At 35.5% G+C, this 15,620-nt stretch overlaps 1 pseudogene; it reads right to left on the bottom strand.

The window, feature by feature from the left end:
- The window catches only part of LOC100339000 (tubulin alpha-1B chain pseudogene), a 173,325-nt pseudogene that overhangs the window by 146,068 nt on the left and 11,637 nt on the right, over positions 1 to 15,620 (bottom strand).

The following is a 15,620-nucleotide window of genomic DNA, read 5'->3' on the forward strand; positions in this document are numbered from 1 at the left end:
TGTTATTATTTCTGTTCCATAAACCTATGGAGAATGCACATATAGATAACTAGTCCTACTTTCAGCACAAATAGAAGTTTTCTTCTTCGTAATGTAGCTATGTGATAGTTTCAGTTTTTAAGAAACTTTTCTAATAAGGTATCTGATTGCATTTGCATCAGAATTGCACACCGGGTTCTAGTCCCGGTCGGGATGCCGGATTCTGTCCCGGTTGCCCCTCTTCCAGGCCAGCTCTCTGCTGTGGCCAGGGAGTGCAGTGGAGGATGGCCCGAGTGCTTGGGCCCTGCACCCCATGGGAGACCAGGAGAAGCACCTGGTTCCTGCCATCGGATCAACGTGGTGGGTGAACCAACGGCAAAGGAAGACTTCTCTCTCTGTCACTCTCTCTCACTGTCCACTCTGCCTGTCAAAAAAAAAAATTATATACATTTACTGGTAACTTACAATATTACTAGTTTGTAGGGTATATATGGATGCCTATATTTAAATGTTATCCAGAAATCAGATCTTTAATGTAAGGAAATGGGGCGGTTATCCAATTACTTCAATAAACAAAACACTCTAACTTGACTTAAACTAACAGTCTCATTCAGTAGAGAAGTTCCAAAGCATTAAAAAACTTGGGACCTCAATATTTGGGTGAGCAATCTAAACTTTCAAAATTCATCCAACATTGGGGAAGTAATATAGAGAAGTCAAAATCAGAGCAGATCAATTACAACTGCAATTTTTCACTTTTGGAATCATGCCATACAAATTTTAATACAATTCAACTTATACTAATAATTATTAATCATGATAGTTTAAGAATATTTTTTACAAGCTCTCATTTTCAAGACTAGAAGTCTGTCATTCAAGTCTTTTCTCCTTCATAAAAAAAGAACATGGCATGGTATATCTCCTAAATTGAAATGGAAATGTTATTTTTAATACTTATAAACACTTAGATATATTCAAACCAAATTGAATAAGAAAGGAGAATATGAACATATTTCATAGTATACATTTACAAACTGTAAAATATGCTTGGATCACTTTCCTGGAAAAGATCCACAACTGAAATTATATTCCAGGAATTTTCTGAGTGAACTGAAAAGCTAAATATGAATGATAATTTAAAGTCATTTTGTTGATGAAAAAAACCTTTGTTTTGAGAGAATAAATAGTTTTGTTGCGCCATATTCCACACCATCCAAGAGAATGGACAGCAAACCTTTTTATGAATATGTAATTAAATTTACCTAGTCAATAATAGTTCTGAGAGAAATCTAAAGCTGAAATTAAGAAAAGCCAGGCACCTGGGCATCTGATTGACACCACTTTTATTTAATATAATAATACCAATTGAGTTCTATTGAGAAGTTCATAATGGCTTTTATTTACATTTAATTAGCACTTCTCTGGATTAATTCTTCATTTTATAAACCTAATACAACCTTAAGACTGGAAGATGTGAATCGAATATGATAACAACATGTACCTGGTTGTTTTAATTAATCTGTCTAAACTGAACATGCCACTTCAAATTCAGAAAGATCAAGTTTTATACTACCCTTAGACTTATCATCAGATTAATTGGCTGCTATGCTAAAAAATGATCTTTATATTGTTCTGATTCTATGGCAGGTAGAAGAATTCCAGTTAGTTATGTTGAATGCAGAAAGTAAACAGATAACCTTTATTTCAGATATTTATGTATGCTAAAGGGAAATTAACAAAATCTTAAATTTGTTAATTGTAAGTAGTGAGCATATGGAAAATTAAAAATAACTTTCTGCATGTTCCTGAATTTTTAATAATGACATGTATTATTTTTACTAAAATACTAAACTATTTCAGAAAATCATAATAGTTGTGAATAACTATATTCATATATGTCCATAAATATACTCCATGAAGGTACTTCAAAAACTTCATGAAAATCGAATTATAAGGTTTTTTTTGGTGCAAAACAAACTTTGAAATCCATGAATAAGAGGGCGATTTATGAGAAATAAAAAAATGTGGGAGTGGGCATAAGTTATTGTGGGTTAAACTGCCACTTTGATTACTTGTGCCCCATATCAGAGTTCTGGTTTGAGTCCCAGCTACTTTGCTTCTGACCCTGTTTCTGCCAAGGCATCCTGGGAGGGAGCAGATGACAACTCCTGTGCTTCGGTTCCTGCAACCTATATGGCAGACCTAAATGATGTTCTGAGCCCCTGGCTTCAGCCTGGCATGACCTTGGCTTTTGTTAACATTTCAGGTGTGAACCACTAGATGAAATATTCTATGTGTGTGTACATAATTTTGCCTTTCAAATAGATGAAAACAGTAAATATACATTTATTTTTAAAAGAAAACATAAAATATGTATTATGAAAAAACTAGGCATGGATTTCCAATTTGTTTCCACCAAAGTGAATATCTCAATTTGATTTCTCCACAAATGTTTTGAAGTATCCATATATATATTTTTATATATGTATATATAATTTAAACCATATATATGATAGATATAGTTTAAACTCTGTGTCTTAGAAGTCTAAAGACAACATTCATCATAAAATATCTGCTCATAATCTGTTTGCAACATTAATGAAAGTGAGAAACGATTCAAGAAACACAAGACAATCTGACCCTTAATGGTTAGGAAAAGGGACAGTATGAATGACGGAAGTTTGAATGAATGAATGTCTCATAACTGTTCTTTTTGAGAAAGTCACTGGAAACCTTAAATATAAAGTGGAAATAGATTGTCAAATGTCTTTTTTTTTAACTGAAATTGTTTCTTCACTTAACTGTTCTCATTGGATTAGATTCAATATTTAACATCAGATTCTAAGATTGTACTCTGTTGTACTAGTTAAATATATGTGATTATAGGTTATATCAGAGGCACACTCTACTAATTTAAGATTACTACTTAGCCAAATTCATATTTAAAGAAAAAGGAATAATCTAGGAGAGAAACATTCAAATATAAAAAGGTATCGGACAAATCGAAAGCACCAGCAAAAGGAAATTTACACGTTCTTTCAGTAAAATATTCTAGAAAATAGACTTTATAATGTCATATGCCAGTCAATTCTGTGAGCTGGAATTGATGCCAAAGCCAACTACAATTAATGCCAAAAGAACCTAATCTGCAATGTAAACAGTTTCTTGTGAAAATATCCTCTCTGTTCCAAGAATCTGTAGACTAATGTTATCATAATATAGGAGTAATTATTGCCCTGTCAAATCTGGAAATGAGATTTGTAAAATTTCGGTGTTATTGCTAGCAAAAGCAGAATTGTATTTACAATTTCAAAGCTGATTTTTAAGTGAACTTTGTATGCGTGGAAATTATTCTTTAGGTTTTTATCATTTTATATTCTTGGTTCTTCTAGTGATCTCATACAATCTCCCTCTCCCTAATCTTTAGCTGTCTTTACTTCTATACTATAAGTAAAGCTTATTTCCATTGTTGGAGACTTCAGGAAACAAGCCAAAGAAAGATTTCTTTCTGGAGTAACAGAGGAGTAAGCATTGTCAATACAAGACTAACTGGAATGATATTAAGACATCTTCATCAAATACTGATTAACCAAAATTCCTTTTGCTCCCACATTAGATAACAACGTTTTCCTTACCTTGTTAAGTGTAAGTAGAGGCTGATTGTACCCATATTAAATGAATGTTCTGAGTCCATTGGGATTAAATGAGTGAGAGCAACATTGCAATAGGGCTAGGAGAAAGGAGAAGTGGATTCTAATTTTGGTTCAATTCTTGTTTAGTGCTGTGACTCCAGGTAGAGTGTAATTTCTTGAGTTATCACTTTTTGCACGTAGAAAGACTCAGTTTCTCTGTATGGCTGTTGTAATCCCTTAACTCTTTAGTTGAATCCTTACATATAGTAATTTTGTGAATTAGCAAATTAAGTAACTTTAGTTAAAGGAAAACCTGAATCCCATTATTTATCAACTTGGAAGAATGCAGAATATGATCTGTTGGTTCATATTTCATCAACATTTATTCTGTTGATTCTTATTAATTGATCTTGCTTATTTCTTATTTTCATTTGAATTCAGTTTTATTATCTGTATGTTTGCAACCAGCACCATGCACCACTGCACAAGTGACAAAGGAGAATCCATAAAGACATCTTATAAATGAATATCAATCAATAAATTGTCATATTTGCAAAGAAAGATAAGACATGAAGTACTGTGAATTGTCCAAAATATGTACTATCACACTTCTCTTCATGCTAAAAATATAGCAGTAACAAACAATCTGTGGGTTGCTTAATACTGCAAACTTACTATCTGCCAGCTAAAATCTTTGTGATGCTATTAACACTGGTATTTTTAAGTTTCTGCAATTTTAAAATTTCCCAAGGATATGCATTTTGTATGACATCCAATACTTTTGACCCATTACAGTCAAAAGGATTTAAACATCATACTACAAAGTGATGGGGTGAGGCAGGCTATACAACATCATGATTAAAAATAAGAAATGAAAAAAACAAGAAATTGGCTATGAAAATAAACAATGTTAATTTGACCACTGGCTTTAACTTTTCTTTGTTTCTGTTATATCATCTACGAAGCAGCAATATTAATATGCTCACTCCATGGAGTTGCAATAATTGAGTGAGTATAAGTGTGTATTTGTGTGTGTATGTGTGTATAAAATATTTATCATAATAGGGGCTCATACAAGCTTTCATATAAAATTGCCAAGAAATTACATAAAATTTTTATGCAAAATTGTCAAGAAAAGTGGTTCAGAGTTTGAGAATCTAAGGGCATTTCTTCAGGTTTTATGTTTGTTTGTTATTAAGGCTTTATTGAGATTTGCATTCTGGAATCTTAAAAATTACATCTTTAATTGTAAAAGTCAATAGTTTAAATATAATCCCAGAATTTTGCAGCTCTAAACATCTCTTAATTTTAAAACACTTTTATCAGAAACCCCAAAATTGATGCCCAAATACCTCCATGTGTAACATGTGGAAATTTTATATAAAGGAAGTTATATATTTTCTTTGATGATATATTATTAGTTATCCATCTTGTAGCATATATCAGCACTTCATTCTTTTGTATTGCCAAATAATATTCAGTTGTATGTATATAATATAATTTATATAGCCATTCATCAGTTTAGAAATATTTGCAATGTTCCCACTTTTTGGTAATTATGAATAGTGTTTTTAAGGCTTTGTGGTACAGCAGGTTAAGCCACTATGTGGGATTCCTTCACCCCATATCACAATGCCTGGTGCTAGTCCCAGCTACTCCATTTCCAATCCAACTACCTGCTAATATGCCTAGGAAGCAGCTGCTGATGGTCTCTAGTTTCTACCACACAAATGGAAGACAGATGGAATTCTGCTTTTCAGGCTGTCCCAGATCCTGCTGTTGGGGCCATTTGAGTAGTGAACCAATGGGTAGAAGATTCTCTCTCTCTCTCCCTGTCACTCTTTCAAACAAATAAAGGAAATAAATATTTGAATATCCAGGTACAAAATTTTGTACAGACGTGTATTTTTATATCTCTTGGGTATATCCAAAAGAGAGAAATTGTTGGGAGTCATATGATAAATCTGCATTAATATTCTAACAAAATATTAGAATATATTCTGAAGTTACCATATAATCCCACAAGCAGTGTATGAGGGTTCCCATTTCTCTATATCCTAGATAACACTTATTTCTTATCATTTTTAGTCATCCTACTTCGTATGGTTATAATTTATCATGATTTTGATTTCTCTAATGGCTGATCATGCTGGCCATTTGTATTTCTTTGTGTATAAGTCTATTTAAAGCTATTCATATATTTAAATTCTTTATTTCTTTTTATTGTTGAGTTCTAAGAATTCTCTTTTATACTCTGGATATTAACCTCTTAATCAGATATATAATTTACAAATATTTCCCCCTTATCTATTTTTTAATACTTTCTTGGTTGCATCTTTTGAAACATAAGTTCATTTGATTTGATTTGTGGGGGGGAGATTCTTTATTATTAGAAACAGGAAACTCAGTGGCACACATTTATCCCAGCTTCAAGGCAAGTTCATTAACCATGGCCTTTTCCAGCTTGGTGATATGGGCACAGATTTTTGTCCCAGAACATTGCCTACTCAGTAACAGCAGATCTCATGGTATTTGTCATTGTATTTGGTCCTGATGTCTTCCCCCAGCTTAGCTAGAGCACCTTTGTATTCCAAATTCTCCTTCATGAAAATGACAATAGTGTAGATATTCCTGTGGACTAGATGCCCTAACCTGGCTTTTCCTTTGATGCTGCACTAAGGAGCCTCCACCCTACGACACAGGGAAGGCAAGAAGACTACCAGCTGGATCAGATCCATGTCATATGCAGTCAGCGCCCGCTAAGTCTTCTTAGTCTCCACCAAGGTGGTGACAGTGTTGATGCCTACTGAAGGACAGGCGGTCTCCTGGCAGGGACATTCCCTTTGCTCCCATCTTTCTTCTTGTTCCAGGCCAATAGTCTCTGCTTCTCCTGCTTCATGTCTGATCCGTACTTGTGGGTCAGCTTCAGCAGTTGAGTCCCTGTCCAGTGGTTGGGGGCCCTGGGTGAACCGATGCATGCTATGAGGTGCTTTCAGCTGCCTATTAAGGATAGCCCTCTACAACTGAGCTGTGTTTAGCGAGGTCACTTTTAGGTTAAATGCCGATCCACTGCTAAAATTCCTAGACCTTTTCTCAAACAGGGGGTTTACCACTTTCTTGACATCATACTTCTTCACTACAGAGGTGATGGGGCTACTTTCTTCCCTAATAGCATCTTGGGCAGCTGGAGCAAATCGAAAGGAAAGGGAATTGTCTCTATTTTCATTTATTATCTTTCTTTTGGTATTATAAGTAGAAAACATTGCCTAATTCAATGTTACCAAAATTAATCCCTAAATTTTATTCTAGGAATTTGTAATTTAACTGTCACATTAATATCTATAGTTCATTCTTTAGCATGCAGCTATCTAGTGGTTCCCACATCATTTCTAAAAGAGTATTCTTTCTCCATTGAATTGTCATCACCATCATAAATCAATGGATCATAACAGTAAGTGTTTACTTGTGTATCTCAATTCTGTTCCAAAATCTGTGTGTTTATCCTCATGCTAGTACCACGCTGTTTTGACTGTTGAAGCTTTGTTGTAAGTTATGTAATTGAGAAATGTGATTCTTGCTGCTTTGTCCTTTTTCAAGATTGTTTTGTTCTTCTGGGTCTCTTGCATGTTTGCATAAGTTGTAATATCAGCTTATCAATTTCTCTTTTTTAAAAGATTTGTTTTTCATTTACTTGAAAGGCAGATTTACACACACACATACAGAGAAAGAGTGAGAGAAAGAGAGAAAGAGAGAGAGAGAGGGAGGGACAGAGACCGAGAGAAAGAGAGGTCTTCCATCTTCTGATTTTCTACTCAAATGGTTGCAACATTTAAGCCATGCCAAAGCCAAAAACCTGGAATTTTCTGGTCTCTCACATGAATTCAGGGGTCTGAGCACTTTTGCCATCCTCTGCTGCTTTCCCAGGTGCATTATCAGGAGCTGGATCAGAAGCTGGGCAGTTGGGCATATGGGATGTTAGTGCAACAGGTAATGGCTTATCCCCTAAGCCACAGCACTGGGTTATTAATTTCTAAAGAAGTCAACTGGGCTTTTGATAGGGAATCCATTGACTCAGTAAAGCAACTGGGGGTATCTTGCCATCTTAACAACTTTAGTCTTCAGATTCACAAATATTGAACATATTTATAATTATTTGTTTAATTCCTTTCAACAAAGTTTTGTAGCTTTCACAATCTAAGTTTTATGCTTCTTTTTAGAAAGTTATTTCTAAAGTTTAAGATTATTTTTGACACTACTATAAATGCAATTAGTTCTTAATTTTTCCTAGGTTATTTATTCCAAATGTATAGAAAGATAATTACACATGTGGATCTTGTATTATTCTGCAAAGTTGCTAAAATTACTTGTTAGTTCTAAAATATCTTAGTGGTTTTTTAAGATGTCTTATTTACAATGTCATATCATTACGCAAATAGACATAGTTTTACCTATCTATTTTAAATCTGTTGCAATTTATTTATTTTTCCTGTTTGGATCAGCTAGTACTTTCAGTAAAACATGGATTAGTAGTGGCAAGGGCAGAGATTCTTGCTTGTGGTTGACTTAAGGGAGAAGATATACTGTGAAGTATCATGTTCCCTGTGCATTTTGCATGCATTCCTTATCAAGCTGAGAAATTCCTCTTTTCTTAGAGTTTTTGAATTGTCTTCATCAGGAAAAGCATTGGAATTTGTTAGCTATGTTTCTTGCACATTGGGATAATCATGTGTTTTTTATTTTTTATTTTATTAACATAGCGTACATAATGATTGACTTTCTCTTTTTTTAATACTATTTATTTACTTGGGAGGTAGAATTACAGACTGAGAGAGGGAGAGACAGAGAGAAAGGTCTTCCATCCACTAGTTCTCTCCTCAAATGACCGCAACTGCCAGAGCTGAGCTGATCCAAAGCCAGGAGCCAGGATCTTCCTCCATGTCTCCCACATGGGGGCAGGGACCCAAAGATTTGGTCCATATTCCACTGCTTTTCTAGGCCATAGCAGAGAGCTAGATCAGAAGAGGAGCAGCTGGGACAAGAACTGGCACCCATATGGGATGCCGGCACTGCAGGCAGAGGATTAACCCACTGTGCCACAGGGCTGGCCCCTGTAGTCTGGTCTCACCTCTCTCTCCAAAGCTGGTGCTGAGGCTCTCAGTTGTTGGGGTGCTGAGTTGTGCACGTCCACACCCTCCACATAGATCCAGTGTCCCTCTAATTTGCATGGAGCTTCCACTGCAGTTTTGTCCCTGACTCTTCCCTGAGAATGCACTTTCCACTTTTTTTTAAACTATCTTCTAGACTACAGCAGTAAACTTTCTCCCCACTCTGCTATCTTTGAAATCTCATCCTTTTCATTTCTATAACATTGTTTGGCCTCATCTATCATTACTAATTACATTAATTTGAGTTTTTTCTTGATATTTCACTGTAGGCTTATCAATTTTGTTGACTTAAAGAAGCATTTTTTTGTATTTCTATTTCACTAATTTTGGATAAATGTCACTTCATTATTAGTTCTTGGTAAATGTGGCTTCATTAATTCATTTATCCTGCTTCCTGTAAGGTTAGTTAGTTCTTCCAGTTTCCTAAGGTAGAAGATAGTGTTATTGATTTGAGCTCTTTCTTTCTTCTGCTTCTTTTTACAAAAGGGCTTATAGTTATAAATTATATCTTTAAGCATTGGTTTAGTTACATTCCATAAGATTTGGTTTGTTATATTTTCATTTTCATTCATTTCAGTGTATTTCCTAATGTCCATTGATTTCATGTTTTTCTATTGTTATTTAGAAATGTATTGTTTATTTTCACATATTTGTGAATTTCCTAAGCTTGCTCCTGTTATTTTTTTCTAGTTATGTGCTTTCATTATAAGAGAACATACTCTGTATGGTTTCGATTCATTGAAATTTACTGGAATTTACTTTATTCAAAACATTAATTATTTGGGAAAATAATCCATATATGCTTGAGGTGAATGTGTATTCCTTTGTTGCTGGGTGAAAAGTTCTAGAGATACGTTTTAAAAGTAGCTGGTTTATAGCCTGATCAAATCATATATAGCTCTTTATTTCCTGTCTGCTTGCCCTATCCATTATTGAGACATTGAATTCTGCAGCTATGACTTTGGCATTGTCTGCTTCTCACTTCAATTCCATCAATTATTGCTTTACATATTTGAGGGCTCTGTCCAATGAATTACATTACTCCTGTGGCATATATCTGTAATGTTGCTTCTCAAACGGTGCAGCCTTAGATATTCACATTGACCTTGACCCCCTCTATCCAGACAGGGATGACAGCAGTTTTATCTGAGCTTTTTAAATATCTTTCCCTGATCTCTTTCATCTTTCCATAAGTTTCTGGCTTGTCTCTTTATGTTGGTGTCACACCCCAATGTTAGTCTCCACAAACTTCTAGCTGACTGTTTTGTATTCAAGGACATCCTATAGCAGAAATCATCCAACCATCTGATAAAATTAATGTCTATAGTTGTTTTGGAGACCAGTCTCTGAGGATTGCTTGTACCTTAAGAGGGTTTTCCTTGCATAACACCTCCATTGTTGTCATGCATTGCATGATGGGTATACATTCTGAGAAATGTGTTACTAGATCATTTCATCATTGTGTGAACATCACAGAGAGTCCTTGTACAAATTAGATGGCCTAGCCTACTACGAACCTAGGCTATGTGGTACAGCCACCATCTTACACGCGGTTCATCATTGGCTGATGCTGTTATTCACAACATGACTGTATTTTGATAGTGCTTTTAGACTTCAACTTTCCTACACTTCATTCCAAATACAGTGAGAATCCCTCAGAATGCCCCCTGTTCTTGGCTTTGCCTGATTTAAGTGAGTCTTCCATACACTGAGCAAGAAGGGGAAGGTAGTCATCAACGCACAGACTCTCTGTTCTTACCAAGCTGCTTTAGATTTTCTGGAAATATATATTTCTCCATTTGCCTAAGATGATTTTTTGGGAGGAGAGGCTGGGTTTATTTTGTTTTGTTTTTAATTTTTCCATGTTATGGTTGCTTTTCTGGGAAGAAGGTCCAAGTTCTCATTCCACCATTCTGGAGTACCTCTCCTACCCAGGATGTTTTCAATTAGTTCGTTCTGGTTGTTTATCTTACTTGGTGCAATTATATGGTAAGGACTCTTTGTAATATAATTTTTGTCTCCACAAACATTTTCTGGCCACATCAGGCTGTGGGCTGTGGGATTGCTCCAGTCAGCAGCTCGATGACCTCAAACCCCAGAGAAGCCCTGGAGCTGTGAATATAGATGAGGATGGACCTTGGGAACCTGCTGGCTCAGGACTTCCTCAGCAGATGGCTCTCACTTTAGGCTCTGATTTATATTTTGTGGGAGAAGACAGGGTAAGAATAGTATTTTACTGAGGTTTCAGTGTGGCTCATGACTTAAACAGGCTGCAGAGACTCGTAGAGGCCTCAAAAGTATATGCTGTCCATCTGCATCAAGATGATGGGGATGGGCTTAAAGTCCTGCCGCCTCAAATAGTGTTGAATGAAATGGCACCTGATATCAGGTTTGGTGATCAGTTGTTGCTATGCCTTTTGCAAAACTCCTGCCTTCATGTGCCCTTCACTGTATTTAGGGGCAGGGAACCTACAAATCGTATTTCTCAGACTCCTTTAAAAATCAGTTTGTGTTTTGATTTTGCCTTTGAGAAGCATGGAAGGTTGGGATAGAGGAGAAGAGAAAAGAAATTTATTTCACTTTCCAGTTTCAAGGACATCTTCAGGAGCAGTGGGGCAGGATTAGCCTGAATGACAGCAGATGCAGTAGCAGAGGCCTGGAGTGATAGGGTCCAGTTGTTTGGCTCCAACACAGGAGTTTCCAATCCCAGTGACCTCAGGATCAGGAAGTTCTGTGACCCTTTTGTCTCTCCAATTCTGGTTTCCACAGTTGTCTTGTAAACTCCCTTCTCTTTTGCTTCTCTGTCTCCTCCAACATCCCCACTGTCAATTCTGAATTGCATTCTCTTTGTCTGAAATACTGACAGTGGTTTCTTCTTTCTAACTAGACCGTGTAAATCCACACACGGTATTTATCTAAAACCTTCCCTCTAGACTAGGAGGGTGGGAGACATAGGTTTTGCAATCAGCAACTTGTCAAAGAGTTGGTGGCACAATGGTTCACTGATAGTAACTGACAAGAACCTACCATCCACAGGGTTTCCATGCAGCCCATTACAAAGTATTACATTTTACTGAGCAAAAATTAGGAAAAGATAAACTTCTAAAGCTTTTTCAAGAAAACATAAAGAGTGACTTTGTAATCTGTGAGTAGACAAGGATTTTGTGGATAGTATGCAGAAAGTAAAAATCATAAGAAAAAAATTATACTTTATAAACATTTGAAACTTGTGCTCATATCAAGATACATTTTTAAATGAATAATCAAGCCATAGGATAGAAGAAAATATTTGCAAAATACACATCTCACAAAGAACTAGGATATGTAAGTGTAAATAACTCTTGAAAAAGAACAAAGCAGACAATTAAAAAGAAAAATATAGGGATCAGTATTGTGGTACAGAGGCTTAAGATGCCACTGTGACCCTGGCATCCTGTTTCAGAGTGCTAGTTCAAGTACTGGTTTGAGACCTGGCTGCTCTGCTTCAGATCCAGCTCCCTGCTAATGAGTCTAGGAAAGCAGTAGAAGACAGATCAATTGCTTAGGCTCCTGCCACTAATGTGGGAAAACAGGATTGTGTTCCTGGCTCCTGGCTTCAGCCAATCCTGGCTCTCGCAGCCATTAGGGTAATGACTGGAAGATGGAAACTCTCTCTCTCCCTCTCTCTCTCTCTCTCTCTCTCTCTCTCTGTGTGTGTGTGTATCTCTGCTTTCAATTAAAACAAGTAAATCTTTTAAAGAACTGAAAGGAAAATACACATCTAGTCAATAAGAACACAAAAAGCCTTGAATATCAGTAGTTTACCAGGGAATTACAAATGAAAACCACAATGAAATACCTTCAAATGACCTATTAAATAGCTAAATCTAAAGTACTGGCAACACCAAGTATTGACAACAATGGGTAACAACCAGAGCACTCATACAGTGCTGGTAAAAACCTAAAAAGCTTTGGTAGTTTTCTATAAATTTGCATAGATTTGTATCCCATGGCCTAATAATTCCATGCCTAAGTACTTGTCCTAAAGAAAATAAAAAAAAGTTATCTGGAAGTCATGTAAAAGAATGTCCATATAAGCTTTATTATTAATAGACCCAGATTTGAAGATTATCTATATCTCAATACCAAAATGATAGAAAATAAATTGTAAAATAAACACAATGGAATGTTATTCAGCAATAAAAATTAATGAACTATTCCTATAAGCAACCACGTGAATTAATTTTACAGATATTATGCTACATAAAGCAAGTCAACACAGAATAGCACTTACTGTGTGATTGCAGTTATTTAATCATTAGAATAAGCAAAGCATAGTGAAAATAATCAGCAGTGTTTATCCTTGGAGTTTGGGGAAGATTTATGGAGAAGCATGAAGGAAGGACATTTTGTGGTGATAGATATATTTTAATAAGCAGAGTAAGTTACATGGATGTATACATTTGTCAAAACTCTTCTTGAGCTTCACTTATCAGCTGTATATTTTATTTTATATTAGCTATCCCACTAAAAGAATTTTTTAAAAATTATAAATAAAAGTCAAATATTCTAATCATGTATTCCTTTACCTTTGTTTAAGTCTTTGCAACAGAATGAAATGTAAGTTTTCATTTAATAGTTGGCCATGAGCTAGAAATAAATGCAAAATGCAGTGTCCTTGAAAGCCATGTAATTTAAGAAAGAATAATTATTAGCATAATCTAGATTCAGTCTTTGGCAGGAAGGGACAGTCTATGCAAATTCATAGTAAAGTACAGGCAGAACTTTGGAGAGGGGCCAAATCTGTAAACATGAGAGCTTGACTGCAAAACCATTATTCTAGGAAGAGACATGGGAAGATGTAAATCAGAAAAATATTTGAATTAAGAGAAATAATAGAACTAATGAAATATAATTATCATGAGAGATGCCAGACCATACAGAAAGGAAAGCATACAGCAAAAGAGGTAAATTAAAACATAACTAAAATATTTCAGATTTGCATTCAATTTCTTGGTTATTTTGTAAACATAACCTTTACTGTACCACGTTTATTGAAATCTGTAACACCTTTGAAAATTCTTCAGTTAGATTCCAAATCTACTAATATGTCTATGTCCTGTCATGATTTAGTGGCCGGTTCAAGCTATCAACTTTCTTTCATTTTACTTACCTAAAACAATGTGATACAAATATAGTGAAGTCACATAGATAAGATCCTGATCTGAAGCATAGACTCTCGCTTTACTATTCAGACTTTTGATATGTAGAAAAAGTTCACATTTGAATACCATTTTATAAAATCTTGGTTAAACTGATGAAGCAATAAGATCAGCCCTAAACTATATCTAGTATAATTTGAGGATTAAGACCATAAGCTTTGCAATAACCTATAATTGAGTCCAAATTTCAGTTCTGGCCCTTAACAATTGTCTAACTTCAGAAAAATTACTTAACCCCTTTGAACTTTATTGTCCTCATCTGCAAAACTCAAACAATCCTTACCTCAAAGAATTAAAAGGATTTAAAGAGAAAATATATGAAATTACTCAGTACGTGATGTTACTATTATGCATCATTATTTTCAGAGATCTGACTAATAAGGTGGCTTTATCAGTACAGTACTTGTTTCTATTAAAACTAAAGTTTATTTGAATGAACACTTAGCAGTCACCAAGATACTTGGGTTTAAAAGAAGGCAAACAAGGTAAAAGGCTAAATCAGGCACAGATTTTTGTCTTCAGTTTTGTTATAGGCCTTACTCTGATGCAGGATTTTAAAGTTTCAGTGTGTTTTACTCCTAGCATTTGGCAGATTGGTTCTATCTCACTCCTGTTTTGCTCTCCTGTCCCTAGTGATGGATTTCTCTGATCCTCAGCTATTGTTGCTGCTAAGGCTCTTAGTCTTAGAGTTAAGGCTCTTAAGTCTGTCTGTCTGATTATTATTCATTTGATCACGTAACACATAGTGATTAATTTCTCATGTTATACAAGATGCAATGCTGAGCCCTGATCATATAAGCACTGGTTGAATAAGACAAAAATTCCTCTCCTCAAAAAAGATGTAAGAAACTTTAAATAACCAATTAGACACTCAGTCATTCAGCTAAGTTTCTATTACTGATAAAAAGTTCAAATTATGTTATATTAGAGGTGTTAGAAGTTTAAATAGGTAAGAATTCCCTTATAAAAAGCATTAAATTGGGGCCGGTACTGTGGTGTAGTGGATAAAGCCACTGCCTGCAGTACCAGCATCCCATATGGACGCCGGTTAGGGTCTCAGCTACTCCACTTCTGATCCAGCTCTCTGCTGTGGCCTGGGAAAGCAGTAGAAGATGGCCCAAGTCCTTGGGACCCTACATCCACATGGGAGACTCAGAAGAAGCTCCTGGCTTCTGGCTTGGGATCTGTGTAGATCTGGCCATTGAAGCCAATTGGGGAATGAACCGGTGGATGGAAGACCTCTCTCTCTCTCTCTCTCTCTCTCTGCCTCTGCCTCTCTGTAACTCTTTAAAATAAATAAATAAATCTTTTTAAAAAAATTAAATTACTTTGGAAATTTATATTCATTAAATAAAAGTTAAAAAAAAACATTAAATTGATAGCTAGAGTTGAGCAGACATATCTAAGTACTATATAAACAAAGAGCCTTGAATGTAAGATACAGGATGCTTAACGGTACTTAAAGAAAGCCTATGAGACCGCAGTCCAGGGAGAAAGGTAGAAAGGCCCCTCATTAGCATTATTAAGATAGGCTGGAGCTTCCTGATTGAAGTCCTTTTAGGCTCTGTTAGCTATTCTTATATTCTTTGTTTCCTTGCAAACTTGGTTTATCTCAACAGGGAAAGTTTCACTGCTAACTCTGC

Source organism: Oryctolagus cuniculus, chromosome 7 (genome assembly GCF_964237555.1).
Source record: "Oryctolagus cuniculus chromosome 7, mOryCun1.1, whole genome shotgun sequence".
NCBI classification, from domain to species: domain Eukaryota; kingdom Metazoa; phylum Chordata; class Mammalia; order Lagomorpha; family Leporidae; genus Oryctolagus; species Oryctolagus cuniculus.